At 47.4% G+C, this 21,882-nt stretch overlaps 1 protein-coding gene across 1 annotated transcript in view; it reads right to left on the bottom strand.

The window, feature by feature from the left end:
* LOC126412690 (cyclin-A2) overlaps positions 1–21,882 on the bottom strand; it is a 40,963-nt gene that overhangs the window by 17,779 nt on the left and 1,302 nt on the right. The gene's annotated exons all lie outside the window — the stretch shown is intronic.

The raw sequence follows: 21,882 nt of genomic DNA, 5'->3' as shown, positions 1-21,882 counted from the left end.
GAACTGAAAACCATGAGTCAGAGCCCATGATGCTGCCTTGCGAATGGCTACTTGCAGCCTGCGTTCAGCGACTCCCGTAGTCTTAGAGCCAAATGAGATGCAGAAGTCGTCGTCCTACAAAGAAGGAGACACCGACGACCCCACGGCTGCAGCCAGACCATTAATGGCCACTAGAAATAAGGAGACACTCAACACCGAGCCCTGCGGGACCCCATTTTCCTGTATATAAGATGAACTAGAGGCAGCACCCACTTGCACCCGGAAAGAGCGGCGCAATAAAAAGGTTTGAAGAAAAGCCGGGAGCTGACCACGAAGACCCCACTCATGCAACGTAGCAAGGATGTGATACCTCCATGTGGTGTCATACGCCTTCCGCAGATCAAGAAAGACAACAACGAGATGCTGACGTCAGGCAAAGGCCTTACGGATAGCAGATTCCAGCCGCACCAAATTGTCTGCTGCAGACCGGCCCTGACAGAAGCCACCCTGGGATGGAGCGAGGAGACCGCGCGACTCAAGGACCCAACACAAACACCGCCCCACCATATGTTCGAGCAATTTGCACAAAACGTTGGTGAGGGTAATGGGACGATAGCTGTCCACCGCCAGTGGGTCCGCAGCGGGTTTCAAGATGGGGACAATAAGACCCTCTTGCCATTGTGACGGGAACATGCCCTCGCTCCAAATGCGGTTAAAGATGGTGAGGATGTGTCTCTGGCAATCCCTGGAGAGATGCTTCAGCATCTGTGCGTGGATGCAGTCTGGTCCTGGTGCTGTATCAGGGCAATCGGCGAGGGCAGCGAGGAATTCCCTCTCGCTGAAAGGAGCATTGTATTTTTCAGAACGACGCGTGTGGAATGATAACGGCGTCTGCTCGGCTCGCTCCTTTAAAGAGCGAAAGGCGGGGGGATAAGTTGCAGTCGCAGAGCTCTTAGCAAAGTGCGCAGCAAGGTGTTCAGCAATGGCGGCAGCATCCGTGCAGACAGCGCTGTCCAAGGAGATCCCAGGGACACCCATAGGGGTCTGGTATCCCTAAATCCGCCGGATCCGGGACCACACGAGCGAGGGGGAGACACGGGAGCCCAAGGAGGAGACATACCTCTCCCAGCATTCCTGCTTACGCCGTGCAATAAGACGACGGGCCAAGGCACGGAGCCTCTTAAAGGCGATGAGGGTCTTTAGAGACGGGTGCCACCTATGACACTGGAGAGCCCGCCGACGGTCGCGAATAGCCTTAGCAATCTCCGGTGACCACCAGGGTACAGCCTTCCTCCGAGGGAGTCCAGAAGAGCGGGGGATGGCAGCCTCCGCCGCTGAAATGATGGACATGGTTAAGACATGGACCACCTCGTCAATGTCACCCTGTGGGGGAGGCTCAATGGTTGCAGCGGAAGTAAAAGCTGGCCAGTCAGCCCAGTGGAGAGCCCAGCGGGGCAGGTGCCCAGAAGAATGACACTGAAACAGTGACAAATAGATGGGAAAATGGCCACTACCACACAGGTCAGGATACACTCTCCAGTGGAGGGACGGGACAAGTCCGGGGCTGCAAAGAGAGAGATCGATGGCCGAGAACGAGCCATGGGCCACACTGAAATGCGTGGGAGCACCGGAGTTCAAGAGGCTAAGGCCGAGCTGAGACAAATGCTCCATGCCACAACCACGGTCATCGACGACAGTCCCACCCCATAGAGGGTTGTGGGCATTGAAATCGCCCAGTAACAAGAAAGGTGGTGGCAATTGGGCCAGCAGCGCAGCCAGCTCATGCTGCGCGACATCACCATCCGGTGGAAGGTAAAGACTGCAGACGGTAATAACCTGTGGCGTCCACACCCTAACAGTGACAGCCTCTAAAGCCGTTTGTAGAGGTACAAACTCTCTGTGAAGAGAGTTAAGAACATATATGCAGACGCCACCAGACACCCTTTCATAAGCTGCCCGGTTCTTATAATAACCCCGATAGCCACGGAGGGCGGGGGTTCGCATTGCTGGAAACCAAGTATCCTGAAGAGCAATGCAGGAGAAAGGGTGAAGGCTGACAAGTTGTCGGAGCTCAGCTAGATGGTGGAAAAAACCGCTGCAGTTCCACTGGAGGATGGTATTGTCCATGTCTGAGAAAGGCGTGATGGGACTTGGAAGGCAGATTACGCCGCTGGGTCACCTGCTGCCTCCAATTGAGCACCGGTGCCAGCATTATCCAAGGCATCTGAGGGACCGGCGAGATCGAGGTCTGCAGCAGACAGCAGAATCTCCACCTCGTCCTCAGACGCAGAGCTTGTAGGAAGCGGTGGGATGGGTGCCACCGCAATGTCGTTAGCCTTGGGGGACTTTCTTCTTCTTCTTCTTCTTCTTCTTCTTCTCTCACTGTGCCTTCGGTGGGTCAGGCTGGGAGGGCTTCACTGGGTCAGTCTCAGGGACAGATGACGACCGTGAGGCCCTACGACCAGGGACCGGTGGTTGTTTGAGCCACTTGCGGCTGTCTGCTTTTGTACCGGTCGGAACTTGCGAAGGGAGATCCCCAAGGGATCCCTTCCTGGAGAGAGGAGCCGAAGAAGACTTACGCTTCTCCGGCTGGGAAGGGGGAACTGATGTCCCCGATGGTTGGGGGTGCTGCTCCTGAAGTAGATGGAGCAGGAGCAACAGGGAGTTTAGTGAGGGGTTGGCTGTTGATGGGGTCTGGCCCTGGAGGTGTGTTGGCACAAACTAGTGAATAATTCCCACTCACTGAGCAGAGCATTATATGGTTCCAGGTGATTTACAGTGAAGAGTAAGTGAATTCACTTCACCCACTATTAGAGGATACAAAATGTAGGCTGATAATTCTCAGGTACTGCAAAGCAAACCTATTAGTGACACTGCATGTGTCAGCATAAACACCATTCAGAAACATACCAGGTACACCTGCTGGGGGATCGAGACAGCAAATCTTTGGTTTGGATGGGCAATTACAGGGACCAAACGATTAGGTCATTAGGCCCTTTCTCCTCTGGCACGTCTGCACAATTTTAGATCAAGAAAGACTACACCACAAAACCCATGGGAGGAAAACCCCTAATATCTACAAAGGTGAGTAGGCGACAAAGGAAGAAAGGCAGGCAAAGTGCTCAATCTAGGGAGTATCCGGCAGCCCCATGAAGTAGTGTGCAATGAGGGGGCCATACATCCCCAGCCCTGCCACTTACCAGAGGTACCAAATTCATAAAATGCCTATGAAAGACCAGCAGCACTGACAGGGCAAGACAAGCACAGGGAGACAGAAGATGAACAAGTCTAACAGACCACATGAGAGGGGGAAGAAGAGTGAAAGAGCTGTTGGAGTGAAGACCAGGTTGGACTACCCAGTCCAGACAGCCGCAGACCAGCCTGGGCAGATGCAACAGTGTCCAGACAGCCGCAAACCAGCCTGGGCAGATGCAACAGTGTCCAGACAGCCGCAAACCAGCCTGGGCAGATGCAACAGTGTCCAGACAGCCGCAAACCAGCCTGGGCAGATGCAACAGTGTCCAGACAGCCGCAAACCAGCCTGGGCAGATGCAACAGTGTCCAGACAGCCGCAAACCAGCCTGGGCAGATGCAACAGTGTCCAGACAGCCGCAAACCAGCCTGGGCAGATGCAACAGTGTCCAGACAGCCGCAAACCAGCCTGGGCAGATGCAACAGTGTCCAGACAGCCGCAAACCAGCCTGGGCAGATGCAACAGTGTCCAGACAGCCGCAAACCAGCCTGGGCAGATGCAACAGTGTCCAGACAGCCGCAAACCAGCCTGGGCAGATGCAACAGTGTCCAGACAGCCGCAAACCAGCCTGGGCAGATGCAACAGTGTCCAGACAGCCGCAAACCAGCCTGGGCAGATGCAACAGTGTCCAGACAGCCGCAAACCAGCCTGGGCAGATGCAACAGTGTCCAGACAGCCGCAAACCAGCCTGGGCAGATGCAACAGTGTCCAGACAGCCGCAAACCAGCCTGGGCAGATGCAACAGTGTCCAGACAGCCGCAAACCAGCCTGGGCAGATGCAACAGTGTCCAGACAGCCGCAAACCAGCCTGGGCAGATGCAACAGTGTCCAGACAGCCGCAAACCAGCCTGGGCAGATGCAACAGTGTCCAGACAGCCGCAAACCAGCCTGGGCAGATGCAACAGTGTTCTGCCAACTCAGCAATGGACTGATAGGGTTAAGTCGCCCTCGCTTGAAGAGATTGTTAAATGCCCAATTCATGAATAAAACAAAACTCAGCTGTGGAGCCATTGTCTGCTAACGCCAGGGGCAGTGAGTCAAGGAGACTAAAGAGTCTACCACAGGGTGGCTAGGTTTGTACAGTCCAGCACAATGTAGAGCACTTTCAAACAGGAACCACAGCAGTGGGGTGGGTCTTCACAATGAAGGACATGACAACGAGTCAGCCAATGCGCAGGCAGCAAACAACAGAGTCCTCGTGAGGGGTCCACATGGAGGACCTCCACAGTTTCCTTGTCTCTTTTAAAACTCAGTTTAGTGAAGTCAGAGTGCACTTCCATATTACAGGTTCCTGAAACCTTATGGCGTAATACCGAAAACAGGTCTGTTTCGGAATTACCAACCTCAGGGACCGATTTACTGGTAGCCAGATTTGCCAGACTATCAGGAAGTTCATTCCCCGGATCCCAATGTGGCCCAGGGTACACACAAAGGTCACTGAGCGTACACATTGCTCAATGGCATAAAGGGAATCCTTGATAGTAATGACTAGAGACCAGATCACATGCATCAAAAACCTTATAATATGCAAGATCAAATAATAAAAAATGTGGTAGTTACTGCATGCATTATATCACAAAGTTGAACCTGCACATATCAAATATGAGGAAGAGTGCCAGAAAAATCTTTACATTTAGAACACTGATATTTTCTGAATACTTTCTGGTAGGGGTTAGGAAGGGGGCCTTTTGGAGGTTATTTTCTAAAAATTTGCAAAATTATGACATGCAGCACGAGTCAACAATTTTTCTTTCTCTGCTATTATTGTCGATAACAAGCGAACACGATCCAAATGAGTAACAGCGAAACAATATGTACATGACCAACTTCGAGATATATCGCATGCAGAGGGGACGCTCAAACAAATTTCATTTAAAAAACCGCATACAATCATGTATTTTTTGAACAGCATTAATTTTTAATTCTGTACTATTGGACCAAAGCATAATTTACAATTTATTTTACATTTTTCTACTACTGTAAAATGAAATGAAATGATCGTATGGCATTATTGGCCGGGAGGCCCCTTGCGGGGAAGTTCGGCCGCCGTATCGCAAGTCCTTTTTAGTTGACGCCACTTCGGCGACTTGCGAGTCAATGATGATGAAATAATGAACACACAACACCCAGTCATCACGAGTCGGAGAAAATCCCTGACCCGCTGGGAATCGAACCCGCGACCCCGTGCGCGGGAAGCGAGAACGCTACCGCAAGACCACGAGCTGCAGACTACTACTGTAAACAGGAATGACTAAGTATTGCTGCAAATGTTCAGTAGTAAGATTGTGTTTTTGATCACTCAGAACATTTTTCTTAGCAGAAAAGGAATGTTCTGCATCAACTCAGGTAACTGGGCTGTATTTGAATTTGGGGGCTATGTTGGCACTTATTGTTTCTGGTAAAGTTCACCAGTCCCATAAATAAAACTATCAATTTGGACAAGGCTTAAAAGCCAGGGTTATTGTTTAAAACGTTTTCAATCTTTTCATTAACTGAATAGATTCATTCAACACCAAACCTTGAGTTTCAAGCTTCTTAATACTTTTATTTATATGGGAAAAATGAGTGCTAATCACAGCAGTCTTAATACCAGCCTCATTAAAAACTTCCTTGCACTGGCAAACTGCCAAAGCGTCTGCACTATTGAAGTCATTTACTCTAATGGCCCCAAAATGTTCATTGTAAGACAGAGCTTCGACCCACGTACCCCAACGAGTTACCATTGGTTTGGGAGGTAAAGGCACATTTGGTTTTTTTTTTTTTGTAGGTCTTTATGTGAGCAGGAGCCTTTAGAAACACTATTTGTGGATGAAATCAGTTTATTTACATTCACAAACGAGGAACATACTTCAGCAAGGTGATTTACTCCATGAGGAAAGAATGTCACATGAATCAAACTGGGATAAAATACTGTGAGGTCTTTTCCTGCTTTGGTCATATAGGGAGCAGCATCTGAAATAAATACAAACACCCTTTCATCTGCAGAAGATTCTGGAATATTTTTTTAATACTCTCATTCACAAACTTGGCGATCGTAGAATCATTTCCTTTTGTTGGTATCTGATTTTTACGCAGTGTTCTATCCGGTATATTTTGATATGAGCAATATTTGCACGGGAAGCCTTTGAAGATAGGGCTTGCAAGTTTGTAAAGAGGAATGCTTCACATAGATCCACGTTAAACAGACTTTGTTACCTTTGGACAAATCCCTGCTACTGCAAGTTGCTGTTGTCAGTTGTCGTGGTCGTTTCTTCCGCATTTCTGCGATATGAAGCCTTGTTTGTACATGTTGGTCTAATTTAAACTTTTTTTTTTTCAAAAAAAGGTTTATCACAAACTTGAAAATAGCAAACAGTTCCGTCATATGTAAATTTGCCAGGATGGTCAGCTATCTGAGGAATGACTTTTTCGGATGCGCAACACACTACACACTACACGTTGCAAAAACATTCAATTGTGTACAAATAAATAGAAAGCTAAACTGAAACAATGGATGTGCAAATAAAAGATTGCATAGTTTACTTGTTGCCAACGCGTACAGTATGACACGGATCAGATTAAACGATGTGGCAGGCACAGGAGCATTGACTGTCTGTTCTTGTTCCGTAACGATTTCACACAGTGGCCTCTGTTAGTATTGTAAACAGAGTGAAAATATGCATCACCACTACCTTTTAATTAAAATATGCAATAACCAGTAAAATACATATGCAACATGCAAATGCATATAATCCAGGAGATGGTGAGTGTGACATAGGTTGAAAGTTTGCGAACTGATCAGTCGCTGAACATAAGGCCGGTTGGTTTAGAGGCAGGAGAAGGGACCAAACTATGAGGTCATTGGTCCCTTGGTCCTAATAAAATAATGCCGTAAGTGTGAGAATAAAATGGACAAAACATAACGGAAAGAAAGGAAAGCCACAAAAACGAAGGGAAGGCAACGAACACTAAAAGGAACAAAACAAGACAAGAAAACAACAGACACTAGAAACAGAAGAGAGTAAAACATGAAAGCAGACTGTAGTGGCTGGCCAACCACGAGAATAAAAAGGGAAAGCCAGCCACTCTGCAATACATTAAACCCTCCGCCCTAAAAGCACTAGGGTGGAGGAAACAGAGGGACAAAGGACATGCAATTAAAACCTAGATGGAAGTATAAAACCCACTTTCACAGATAAAACGTGAAACTAAAGCTGCTGTAGAGGCATTGTTGCCTAACACTGAAGGCAGGGTGCTGGGAAAGTTAAAAGGCTGCTGCAGAGCGGCTAAAAGTGGGCAGTCCAGCAAGAGGTGGACAACTCATTTGGGAGCCACAGCGACACTTTGGTGGGTCCTCGTGACAGTAGGTAACGATGTATTAGCCCTGTATGGGCAGTGCAGAGCTGGCAGAGGACAACTGATTCCCTGCGAGAGGCCTTCATGGAAGACTTGAATACATTCGTAATCTCCTCAATGACATGCAGTTTGTTGTGCTTGCTGTTATGCCATTCCATCTCCCAAAGCCAGAAAACCCTGCTGATTAAGACAGAATGCAGGTCTGCTTCAGAGATGCCTATCTCCAGAAGCTGTTTCCATGTCACCTGTTTGGCCAGCCTGTCAGCAAGTTCGTTGCCAGGGATTCCGACGTGTCCTGGGATCCACACAAACACCACGGAACAGCGGGACTGTTTCAGGGCATAAATGGACTCCTGAATAGACACTACCAGACAGTGGCGAGGGTAGTACTGGTCGTTAGCTTGTAGGCTGTTCAATGGGTCAGCACACATGAGAAATGACTTGCCAGGGCACGAGCGGATGTACTCAAGAGCACGAGATATGGCCACCAGCTCTGCAGTGAAAACAGTGCAGCGAACTGGCAAGGAGTGCTGCTCAATATGTCTTCCATGGACATATGCGAAGCCTACATGAGCACCAACCATTGAGCGGTCGTTGTAAACCACTCCAGAGCCCCGGAACACATCAAGAATCGAGAGGAAGTGACAGCAAAGAGCAGCAGGGTTAACGGAGTCCTTAGGGATACGCAAAAGGTCCAGACAAAGCTCCGGCCGAGGTGTACACCACGGAGGAAATGGTCCGCAAGTAAAGGTAAGGACTCCAGTTCGGAGAGAAGAAACCATACACGAAAGGCAACCGTGAACCCTGATCTGTGCTGCCAATGCGGGAGATGGACTGCCGCAGATGCGAAAAGCAGATGGTAATTCGGATGCTCAGGGGAACTGAATGTGTGCGGCATAGCTGGTGAGCTGTTGTGCACGTCTCATCTGCAGTGGAAAACAACCAGCCTCCATTAATACACTGGTCACCAGACTCGTCCTAAACGCTACTGTCACTAATCGAACCCCAAAGTGTCACACAGGGTCAAGTAAACGCAACGCTGAAGGCTCTGCCGAACCACGGGCTAGAGCCCATGACTGCGTCTCGGGGGATGGTTCCCAGGAGGTGACGCTGAGCAATAACAGTACTGCAGCAGCAGGACAAAATGCAGAAGTCGTCTGCATACAGAGAAGGTGAGACAGAAGGCCCGACAGCTGCTGCTACACCATTAATGGCCACTAAAAAGAGAGACAATCCAGAGCCCTGTGGTACTCCATTCTCCTGGATATGGATGGAACTATGGGAGTCACCAACTCTTGACAGGAAAGTAAGAAGCGACAGGAAGCTTTGGATAAAAATCGGGAGTGGTCCCTGGAGACCCAACTCATACAATGTGGCAAGGATATGACGTCGCCAAGTAGTGTCGTGTGCTTTACGTAAGTCAAAGCTTAAGACGGCAATCAGCTGCTGCCATCTGGAAAAAGGCTGTTTGGATGGCAGACTCAATGGACACAAGATAACCAGTGGTAGAGTGACCATGGCAGAAGCAGCCTTGACGTGGCGACAGCAAGCCATGTGACTCCAACCCAATTGCCGACATACCACACGTTCCAGCAGCTTACAAAGAACGTTGGCATGGCTGATAGCTATCCACATCAAACGGGTTTTTACTGGGTTTGAGCACTGGAATGACTGTGCTCTCCCGCCATTGTGATGGAAAGACACCATTGCACCGGATCTGGTTGAAGATGATGATACGTCGCTTGTAGTCAGATGAGAGACATTTAATCATCTGGCTGTGGATGCAATCAGGCCCAGGAGCTGTGTCGGGGAAATGTGCAAGGGCACTGAGGATCTACCACTCTGTAAATGGGGCATTATGGGATTCACTACTCCCGAAGTAGGTGGCGCAGGAGCAACAGGGAGGGAAAAGCACCCCACCATCATGGGGGCAGGTGTAGTCTTCCAGCTCAGAGGTAACCTGGGTTAGACGATGTCATACGCACAGCATGCAGGCGTTCAAATTTTCTCTTAGCCTCAGTGTAGGTCAGTCAGTCCAGGGTCTTTTACTCCACGATTTTCCTTTCTTTCTGGAGAATCCTGCAGTCAATTCAGGCAAGCAAGGCAAATGGTGCACTCCGTAGTTGAGAGATGCTAGGCAGCACACCTGGAGTATTGGGATGTGATGCGCATCAGCAATCTCGGCATGTGATGCTGGAAGTATAGTGGGAAGACATATGGCCGAACTTCCAACGCTTAAAGCACCGCATCAGATGAGGGACATACATCATCACATCACAGCAGTAGAACATCACCTTGACCTCAGGCAATGCATCACCCTCAAAGGCCAAGATGAAAGCACTGGTGGCAACCTGATTATCCTTTGGACCCCAGTGGAAACGCTGGACGAATTTTACACCTCGCTGCTCTAAATTGGTGCGCAGCTGATCGTCAAACTGCAAAAGAAGGCCTTTGTGAAACACTACCCTGGACCATATTTAAGCTCTTAAGAGTCGTGATGGTTACAGAAACATCGCCAGCTTGTCACAAGTGAGTAACTCCCATGATTGGGCAGAGGATGCTGTTTTGATCAAGACTGACCCAGATCTCATTTTCGACAATCCCTCCACCTCCCCAAACTTGTCCTCTAAATGTTGAACAAAAACTGAGGCTTCATTGTCATGAAGGATTCCCATCATCTCTCTACCATACAACGTACCAGGGTGAGTAAGATCCGCTGCCATCCTTAGCCTGATGTTCCTCCCATGGTGTGGCCGGGGGTGGGGAAGGGTGTAATGATTTGGAGCCGTACTTCTGTGCACTGAATTGAGCTCGTGATGGCTTAGAGACTGCTGGTGTTTCACCACCAGCAGTAGCAAGAGATGATTGACGCTTCATTGCGTGTCATCCACCCTGATGCCATGCACTCTGACCCTGAGCCCTCCCCACAGGTGCCACCTGGCTGCAGCACAGGCCACATGGTAGGATAGCCATTGCAGGGAATCCCGATGCCCCAGGGGGATGGGCATCTATCCCTTGGCATACGTGAGGAGTTATCGATGCAGCCATCAGCAGACCGATCCCTATGTGTCCAGGGGGCTACAACCGACAATGTACATGGCGGTCTCACCACAGCGGACCAGCTAGTGTGCTGCATATCAGGTGCAAAGAAGTGCATGGTCATCGTTGACTCAGAAATCGACACTGAACAGTGGATGGTAGAAAACACAACCAGGAAGGTGTCCTTGTCCAAGAGATGGTGAATGGGCAGGACTGCAATGTGACGACGAGAAAGTGGGCTAAAGATCTCAATGCATGATGGATACAATGCACCTTGTGAAGTGCCCTTCCCCAATTCACTCGCTCTTTGGGAAAATTTTGAAAAACGGAGGTCAAACCCCACAGGGGACCATCAAATAAAGGCTGAAACGTGTCAAACTCTTAATCGCCTCATATGACAGGCAGGAATACCTCAAGCCTATTCTAACCCCTGGTCCCGCAGAGGGGGCTACACACAAGGAAAGACCCACCAGCGCACAAATGGATAGGTCCAAGAGCACGAGACATGGCAACCATTACCACAGTGAAAACACTACAGCCACCATGCAATAAGAACAGTTCTGCATTTCCTGTTCGAAAGTAAGCAAAGTGCACATCACCAGCAACCAGTGAGCCATCAGTATGGACTAGTTGGGTGGCATAATTGGAAAGCTGTTGGCACCTGACCCCTAATGGATTGACTCCACCTCTACGAGCTCACAGGGCTATTTTGCATCACTCCTGTTGTAAGCTGAACACAGTAGTGGTGCATCATATACAGTATCCACAATACTGAGAGCGATGCCAAACTGTATTCCAGACTCCCTTAATGAAGACATGGTTGTATGAGGGTTTTGTAAAGCTGCACAAGGCTAGTGCGATCTCCACCCAGCTGGTGTTAAGACAGTGAAGCACTTTGAAGCTGGAAAGGATTGGGAATCTGTGCAAACACGAGTCCTGAAAAGTGTTATTGTCTCCACTAGTGAGTAATAATTGGCCGTTGAGGTAAAGTTCTGGTTGTAGGCGAATAGTATGTCGTAAACAGAAGATGGCACTAGTCTTGGCAGTTTAAAACTTAAAGCCATGGGTGAGGACCCAGGCCTGCACTTTTTGTATGATGTCTTGCAGTCAATGCTTAGTGACATTCAAACCGCAGGAGCATTAGTAGAGGCAAAATTAATCAGCATACAAGAAGGCAATACAAAGGACACCACAGCTCCTGGTATGCCTTTGACGGCTATTAGAGAGGGACAGTATAGAGCACGGCAGGACCCCGGTTGCCTAATATGGGGGGTACTGCAGGAAGTGCCAATTCAAACCTGCAATGTATGGCAAGACAAAAATCTCTGAACAAAAATCTGACGCAGACCCCACTAGTGTAAGGTAACAAGGATGTTATGCCATAAGCCTTTTGCAGGTCAAAGAAGATAACTATGAGGTGTTGACGTTTGACAAAAGATGTTCGGATGGCAGACTCCACGTTAACTAAAATATCAGTGGTTGAACGGCCTTTGCAAAAACCAGCCTCGAATGGAGCCAGAAGATCCCCAGAATCAAGCAGCTAATACAGCTGCCAGCTCAGCATGCACTCAACCAACTTAGTGGCCAGATTTACTGGGTGATCACTGTATCTCTAAAGGGTGCTTACCTGGTTTCAGTACTGGGATGATGCTGTCCTGCCATTCCAAGAGGAATTCACCCTCGCTCCAGAGGCAGTTAAAGATGGCAAGAATATGACATTGTCAATCCACTGATTGGCACTTTATTATTTGGTTATGGATGTGGTCCTGTCCTGGGGCTGTATCAGGGCGTCAGTACACCATCTTTACCCTTTCAGGCACTAAATCACCATCTAAGACTAATATAGGGCGTAAATAAAGTCTGGGAACACTATTTATTGCAGAAGAACCAAACTTGTACAGACATCACACACGTTATTTTAAAGCTCTCTCTCTCTCAATTACAGGAGGAAGGAAGAACCAGAAGAATGACTATGGACAAAACTGGAAAAGAAAACTGCAGAGAATAGCAAGAAACAGGTAGAAGGGGTAAAAACAAGATAACAGATGAACGTGGCTGGCCGACCATGAGCATAAATGGAAAAGCCAGCCACTGTGTGACACATTAAAACATCCACCATGAAAGCATTAGAGTGGGGAAAAGGGGACAATGGATATGCGCTAAAACTTATACAGAATGATAAAACACACAGTCATGAATAAAACGTAAAACTAAATTAGCCAATGAGGCATTGTCAGCTAAAATTAATTGCAACGATTCTGGCAACTGAAGAGTCTGTCGCAGGGCACCAAAATAAGGATGGCTCACCAAGATATGGGCCACTGTCAGCCGGGCACCACACCGACAATGAGGTGGGTCATCACGACGCAGGAGGTAGCTGTGTGTCACTGAAGCGTTGCTAATGTGGAGCCAGCAGAGAAGCACAGAGTACCTGCGAGAGGGCAGCAAGGATAACTGCCACACAGTAGTCTCCTTAATAGCACTCAGTAGGTTGTGCATGCTGAGGTAATGCCATTCGTCTCAAAGCTGCAAAACCTTGTGGCTTAGTACTGAATGCAGGTCAGTTGCAGAGAAGCCAATCCCCCATAAGTGGTTTCTGCTTAGCCTGTTTGGCCAGCCTTTCAGCAAGTTTGTTGCCTGAAATTTGAACATGACCTGAGGTCCAGACAAACACCACTGAACGACTGGACTGTTCCAGGGCATAGATGGACTCCTGGATGGTCACTACCAAAGGATGACGAAGGGAGTACTGGTCGATAGCTTGTACGCTGCTCAAGGACTCAGTACACAGAAGAAATGACTCCCCAGGGTATGAACGGATGTGCTCAGGAGCAAGAGATATAGCCACCAGCTCGGCTGGGAAAACACTGCAGCCATTGGGCAAGGAATGCTGTTCAATATGTCCTCTGTAGACAGAGACAAAGCCAACATAACCATCAGCCACTTAGCTGTCATGGACATACGCGAAGCCGATGTGAGCATCAGCCATTGAATCGTCTGCATAAACCACTTCGCAGCCTCAGTACATGTCAAGACTGGAGGAACTGACAGCAGAGAGCTGCAGGGTTAACTCAGTCTTTAGGAGCATGTGGAAGGTCCAGGAGAAGCTGCAGCCTAGGTGTAAGCCATAGAGGTTTACATGAATGGACCTCAAGTATAGGTGGTAAAGGCAAGGACTCCAGTTCAGAAAGAAGGGATCAGACGAACTGCAATTGGAAGCCCTGACCTGGCCTGCCGATCCAGGAGATGAACTGCCGTGGGCGGGAAAAGGCGACTAATTCGGATGTGCAGAAGAACTACAAACGTGTGCAACGTAACTGGCCAGCAGTTGTGCACGCCTAACTTGCAATGGAGTGACTCCGGCCTCCACAAGGACACTTGTCACCGAACCCGTCCTAAAAGCTCCTCTCGCTAGGTGAATGCCACAGTGGTGCACTGAGTTGAGTAAACAAAGGTGAGGGTGCCCCTGAACCACAGTCAAGGCGTGATTGAATAAGGGCTCTGTAGAGCTGCAGCAGCATAGAGCTATCTGCACCCCAGTTGGTGTTGCTGAAGCAGCGGAGGGCATTGAGGTGCTGTCAGCACTTCCACTGAAGCTGACAAAGGCGAGTAAGCCAAGTCAATCGGGTGCCTGAAACCAGTTATAAGAATCGATATGTCTCCCACTATAGGGAGTGGATCGCCATTAAGGTAAAGTTCTGGTTCGGAATGAACAGTACGACACTGACAGAAGTGCACGACACACGACTTTGCCGTGGAAAACCATGGGCTAAGGCCCACGACTGCACCTTGTGGATGGCTCCCTGTAGGCGCTACTCAGCAACACCAGTACTGGTTGAGCAGCACAAAATACGGAAATCATCTGCATACAGAGATGGAGAGACTGACAGACCTGCAGCTGTTGCTAGACCATCAATGGCTGCTTAAAAGAGAGAGAGTACAGAGCCTTGCAGGACCCCATTCTGATATGGGGGGGGGGGGGGGGGGGGGGGGGGAGAGGAGGGGGACTATGAGAGGCACCAACTTGAGACACAAAGTATGAAGCAACAGGAAACTTTGGATAAAAAATCTGGAGCGGGCCTCTGAGACCCCACTCGTATAATGTGGCAAGGAGAGATGTCGCCAGATGGTGTCATATGCATTTTGTAAATAAAAAAATAAAAGACAGCAACGAGGTGCTGGCATCTGGAAAAGGCTGTTCGGATGGCAGTCTTGAGGGGGACAACATTAACAGCAGTAAAAAGCAACCCTTGCAGAAGCTGCCCTGACAAGGAGCCAGCAGGCCACGTGTCTCCAGTACCCAACCCAACTGCCAACTCCCCATACATTCCAGCAGCTTACAAATAATGGTGAGGCTGATAGCTATCCACATCAAGTGCGTTTTACTGGGTTTGAGCACTGGAATGATCGTGCTCCCCACCACTGCCATGGAAAGACGCCATCACACCAGATCCAGTTGAGGATGACAAGATGTCGCTTGTAGTCAGATGAGAGGTGTAATAATCTGACTGTGGATCCGATGTGGCCCAGAAGCTGTGTCTAGTCAATTTTCAAGGGCACTGAGGAGCTTCCACTATGTAAATGGGGAGTTATAGGCTTCACTGTGGCGTGTAGTAAATGAGAGGGCTTTCCCTACCAGCCGCCACCTGGGAGTGCGAAAGGCTGGGGGTAATTCAGACACTGAGGCTCGAGCATAGTGCTCAGCAAATTGCTTTGCATCGGCAGATAACATTTATGTTAACACCAGGAACACCTGTTGTGGTCTGGTACCCAAAGACACGTTTGATCTTTGCCCAGACTTGGAAAGGTGACATAGCACCCCACAGTTGAGCCATCTCCCAAACACTCCCACTTCCGTCGTTTGATAAGTTGGCTTATGCCGCCGTAGAACTAGCTGACGCTTCTTAATATCTTCAGCGACCACCATGGGACTGCCTTTCGCCGAGGCACCCTGAAGATCAAGTGTGCGTGTTTTCTGCCACAGAGACTATTATTGTAGTCACCTGCTCAACCATCACATTGATGTTACAGAGAGTGTGTGTGTGTGTGTGTGTGTGTGTGTGTGTGTGTGTGTGTGTGTGTGTGTGTGTGTGTGTGTGTGTGTGTGTGGGGGGGGGGGGGGGGGGGGTTAACAGTGACAGAGGTGAAAGTTTCCCAGTCTGCCTTGTTTAAAGCCCATTTTGATACTGGGGCAGTGACACGAAGGTAGGAGGGGGTGATAGATGGGAGGTCCTGGGCTGCAAATTGATAAATCGATGGCCAAGTAACTACCACAAGCCACACTGAAATGTGTGGTGGCCCAGTATTTAAGAGGCAGAGATTGAAGTGAGACAATGAAGTTGACACCTCTGCCTCGGTCATTAAGCAAGATGCAACTCCCACAAGGGAGTATGGGCATTAATATTTCCCAAAACTAGGAAAGGTTTAGGGAGTTGATCAATCAGTGCAGTTAATACATTCATGGATACTGCACCATCTGAAGGAAGATATACATTGTAGACAGTTATCTCCTGCATCGTCCTTATTCTAACAGTCACAGCTTAAAGAGGGGTTTGAAATGGCACAGGATCACTACATACTGTTTAGGACATAAATGAATACTCCGCCTGACACTATTATAGTCACTACAGTTCCTGTAATATCCCTTATAGCTGCAGAGGGCAGAGGCCTGCATTGCCAGGAACCAGGTTTCCTGGAGGGCAATGCAAATAGCAGGTGTAAAGCTTAACAGTTGGCATAGCTCAGCCAGGCGGTGGAAAAAACTGCTGCAATTCCACTGGAGGATGACATTGTGAGACTGGGAGGGGAAGGAACATTCAATGAGGCAGTTTACACCTCAGTCACCTGCTGCCCCTGACTTCTTGCCTGAGCAGTCTATATCCCTTGTGTCTGAGGGTCCAGCAAGATCTAGGTCCTCAGTGGACACAGAATCTCCAACTCATTTGGAGACTCAGAGCATGTAGGTAGTGGTGGTGTGGGTGTCACCCTAATTCCCTTGGTCTTGGGGACCTTTTTGGATCTCTCCCCCTGATCTTTGGGTTTCCCTGACGGAGGATTTCAGTGATTCAGTCTCTGGGACTTAGGATGAGCGTCAAGCCCTACAACCAGCTGCTTTTGGCCTCTTTAGCCACTGGCATGTGTCACCTTTCCCCACTAGCAGAAACCTGGGAACATAGTGACCCAAGGAACCTCCCTCCTAGCGACAGGAGCAAAGTAAGACTTATGCTCTCTGGCTCAGAAGTTCGGGGGGGGGGGGGGGGGGGGGGGGGGGGGGGGGGGGGGGGGGGTTGCTCCAGGAGTAACAGGGAAGTGCTCCCGCCACCAATGGGGGTTCTGAGAGGCGACAAGAATGTGAGGAACTGATGGGCCAGCTACTGTTCTCACTGTGGCGACATACGAGGTGGTCATAGCCACAGGATGTAGGTGCTTAATTTCCTCTTAGCCTCAGTGTATGTCAGTTGGTCCAGGCAGGACACTGATTGACAGCACCATCCCAACATGCTTCCTTGGTGGCTTTGTCTCTGTACCCTTATGTTGCCAGGTAACCAGCAAAAGAACATCTCCTTGCCACAACGTGGGGGCCGCTGTAAGGAGCGAATAAGCTGAATCAGCTGGTCTACTGGATACATTTGGTGAAGTGCTTGCAGTGTACTAAGGGAGTCTGAACAGAAATGTTTTACAATAATATCTGTGAATCCTCTGCAGTGCCATCAGAATGCCACAATTCTGCATCATAATTTTTAAGTTTCTGGTAGATTCATTTTAAAAACTACATCAGGGAAAACAGCAGAACAACTGAGGACATACTCTTGCTGGGACCCATCTGTACGAATGATAAAACTGTGGTACACAGTTAAAAATGGATGAAAACAAAGCTGTGAGAACAAAATGTGGAGTACAAGTTTTGTTGTACAGTGTTAAGCTTAAAATCACTTTGGGCCTCTGAAGAGACCAAGGCGGCAATGCATTTCATCCCTGGCTGCATATTTTGATGCCCGATAGATCCAGATGTAGCATGTATCCTAAATGGCTTAGTCAAAATGGAGCCGATTCCTAACAGCCCTTCAAAGGCGACTTTGACCACTCCACTAAATGCCACCGACTTGTGGTGACACAGATTTTCAGGGTTTGTTGAGCCAAAAGGAGATGTCGCTGAATCAGAGTGGTGGCTCATCAGCCTCTGAACTGGGCTGGTCCAGAAGGACCCAGTCGATATCTGAATGCCCTTATGGTGGCCAGCATTGAACATCTTGAGGTAGGAAGTATGGGCCGATCTGTAGATCATGCTGCCATAATCTAAATATGGTCAAGTATGCAGGAGGCAGGACCTGTCAGCTCCACCTTTTTCCGCTAAGGCATTTCGAAATATTCGAAGACTGGAAGCTGTTTGTTCATAGATATTTCAAGTTTGGTAGCCAAGTTAATTTTGAGTCGCACTAAACCCAGAAAGTGCACAGGTTGGTTAAAACTTCAACAGGCACAGCTAAAATTGACACATGTAGTCTTCTCCAGCGAGAACTGAAAACCAGTTGTCCTGACCCAGGTTTCCAACCTCCTAACGGTCAACAGTAGTTGCCTCATAGTCTTAAGGTCAGAAGGAGAGTAGAAGACTGCAAAGTCATCCACAAACAAAGAGCATTTGACACAGCTCCAGATTGCTGAGGAAATGCCTGGGCGGGCGGGTTATTCTCTGGAACACAGTAGTCAGACAAGAAATCACTTAACGTGGTATCAAAGATCCCAGTCCTCGAGAAAAGATTAGATAAGAACTGGGCACGTGTCCATGTAGTCCCCCTTCAAGAAGTTGAAGGAGAATGTTTTACTCCAAGTAGTCTCATAAGCTTTTTCGAGGTCAGAAAACTAACCAAATGGTTTCCGCCTAAGAAGGAATGCTGTACTGCAGTTTCCAGTAGAATTAAGTAGTCAAGGGTGGAATGATAGTGCCTGAAAGTGCACTAGGAGCAGCTCAGGTGACCTTTTAATTCAAACAACCAGATGAGACATCTGTTGACCATGCATTAAAGAGTGTTACCTATAAAAATGGTAAGGGTGCTGCAGTCTCTGCCTGCTTTCCAGAATAGAATATTGCGTCCTTCCAAGTTGTGGGATATTGTCCATCAAACCACATCTGATTGAGGACAGGAGCTGTCCTTTCACTTCAGAGCACAGATGAACAATGGCATAATGGATCTCATCAGATACTGGATCAGTGTATGGATTCCATTTCCCCACACGGAGATCTAAAGGTAGTAGACTTCCTCATTATGCGAGGAGAAATTGAGCTTCCTTCTTTCCGCAATCCTATGGAACACCTAAAAAGGAGTTTTCTGGATGATCTAGTGACAGTGAAGTGTTTAGCTAAAAAAAAAAAAAAAAAAAAAAAAAAAAAAAAAAAAAAAAAAAAAAAAAAAAAAAAAAGCTTTCTTCTGGTGTATCCACCAGACCCAACCCCATTACAGGGATGGTATTGCCTGAAATCCACTGGAAACTTGCGCAGTGGAAGTGGACCAATTAATGGACATTGTCAATTCCTTCCAGGAATTCCTCTTCCATTCTTTTATCACTCACCTCGCATGTGCTCTTGCAGATCTGAAGGCATGAAGGTATTAAGTAGTTTGATGGTACTTTAAGTTTTGCAGAACAGTTTGTCTTGACCCGACTGCCACTCAGCAGTTGTCGTTCCACCAAGGTATAAGAGGTTGTCTGAGGGATTAGTAGACTGGGGGACATGGTCTCCTGTGCACAATCCTGTTGTTCAAAGATAACCTGTTGACTACTGCAAACAATTTACCCATTGTATTAACCATCTGCTTGGTTTCCTGTCAGACACTGAGTCAGCAGATGAATCCACACTAGAATGTAGATCTGTAGCAACTTCCCACTGAAATTAATCTGCAGTAGTTGAAGAACAAAAACAAAGTCAGTGGCTGCAAAAGGCCCTGTAGCTGTGGAAAAGGGTCATCTGACCCACCTTCAGAAGGCAGATATTATCTATATTGACATGTTACTAAATCATTTGACACCTGGAGCAAGTGGTAGCTGAGCCCCACAGCATGTTGCACCAACCCAACAAACTTTTGAGTCTGCTTAGATCATATATTGCCATCTAAAAACACTGCATTGAGATGACAAATTTCAATAAAGCTCTCTCAGCAATAAATATCTTTCCTTTGTTTACCAGCCCAATGGTACATCCATGTGAGTTTCCCTTATTTAGCAATAATAAGGAACATGCTGCCCCCCCCCCTTTTTTCACTTTCCCGAAGTCCTTAGTCAATCTTATCTGGCAAGGATCCGATACAGTACAGTATCACTCTAGAAGATAAGTAATTTAGTGCACAGAGGATGTAGTATGTTTATTGCATCTTCCAGAGGTTTTGCCAATAAACTGCTATCTTTTCTATATTATAGTTACAATTTAGGTTGTTTATAACAAATCCCCAGGTTTGTAGATTGACAATTTTGTGATGTATTGTGCTACTGTCTTCAACAAGACACTACACTTTGTATTGTTTAGGGTCAACAGCCATTTTCTGTGGCATGCCGGTATCTTCTCTACTTGTGCAATTAATTTTTATTTTATTACGGATTTAACAGGCAGTAAATAATGTGTTAAACCAAAATAGGATAGACTGAAGACAACATTAATAAATGAGGTCTGCTCACGTTTTCTCCTATAGCTGCTTAATCTACAGTGAAAGAGCAGAGGGCTTTTAAGAACTGTCTTCAGCAACCACAGACATTACTAACGTTTCATTAGATGACTTCCTGTCATTCACAGGAAACTATTGTGGCAGGAATCCAGTTGCAAAACCAAGATACCATGCAGGCATGCAATTTGATTACAATATTTATTCCACATTTGGTGAAGGAATTCAGAAAGTTTAGTATCAGCTTCTGGCACTGTAAAATTGCCATTGTCATCACACGTGATTAACATTTGAATCCAGTTACCTCTAGGTTATACCTTAGTTTAATTTCTGGAAAGTCAAAGTGACAGGACTTCTGGCCAGTGATACCTGACATACCCAGATTGGTTCCGCATTTTCTGAACATTATACAAAGGAAAAATTTGTGTACTGCACAACACCTTTCATATGATTAAAGAATGTATAGATCTTCCTGCATGCTGCTGCTGTAAACAAAAAGAAAGCTCAATTGACTGATTTAACAAGACTTTCTGTTCCTCATTTAAAACATAGGTTAACCAAAAATATGTAAGGGAAAGGACAGATTTATACTCACCATAAAGATGGAACATCGAGACGCATAAATGAGAGAGAGAGAGAGAGAGAGAGAGAGATCTTGCCTTCCCCCACCCATATCCTGTTATCCCAGCCCTGACCCACTACAGACGGCCTCTCAATGTGACAGTTGCATTCCGGTCCAAGGTGCCAGAGATGGCGGTCATATGTGCACGCGCACACATCTGCACCCTTCAGAAAAAAAAGCTCAGGAGGGGGGTGGGGGTGTATCATTCTTGTCATTGTGCCTTTATGCATCTTTACAGTGAATGACTCATTATGTTACAGATACTCCAATTTCCACTAATTAAATATTATAACTTGCCATTTAAGGTTTGTCACAAGGCAATACAGCCATTTTAAGTACAATCCACTTAAATGCTAGTGAAATGACATTGCCATGCATAATAGTGGACAGCATGCGACATCATGAACAGTGATTGTGGTGGGGAATTAAACATAAAACTGAATGCTTAGCATAATTCACATATTTATTATCAAAATGACATTCAACTTCTAGTTTTTAGTCTGTTTATTAGTACAATATATTTTTGGATCACTCTTTGGACACTCTAAGCTGATTTTTCCCTTTGTTCAGTTTAAGCATGTTTACGTGGTTGTAATAAATGGAACCGCAAGACCGCTACGGTCGCAGGTTCGAATCCTGCCTCTGGCATGGATGTTTGTGATGTCCTTAGGTTAGTTAGGTTTAACTAGTTCTAAGTTCTAGGGGACTAATGACCTCAGCAGTTGAGTCCCATAGTGCTCAGAGCCATTTGAACCATTTTGTAATAAATGGCGTAAGACTGCCAGTATCTCCCTGTGCTGTTGCTACGTTCAGTTACTAAGAGCTAAAGGCTGCAGGCAATAACAGTAGCTGCCTACTGAGCTTAACACTGAGGCATTACCATGGAGACATTTACAAAAACCATGTTTTGGGAATGGTCAAGGGAGGCTCATCACACCAAGCTCACTGCAACTGTCAGGGACTGATTTACACCCACTTAGCTATAGGCAGCAAATTACAGTGAT

The sequence above is a fragment of the Schistocerca serialis genome, chromosome 7 (genome assembly GCF_023864345.2).
Source record: "Schistocerca serialis cubense isolate TAMUIC-IGC-003099 chromosome 7, iqSchSeri2.2, whole genome shotgun sequence".
NCBI lineage: Eukaryota > Metazoa > Arthropoda > Insecta > Orthoptera > Acrididae > Schistocerca > Schistocerca serialis.
The sequence above is the reverse complement of the archived record's forward strand: the minus strand, read 5'-3'. Positions and strand labels throughout refer to the sequence as shown.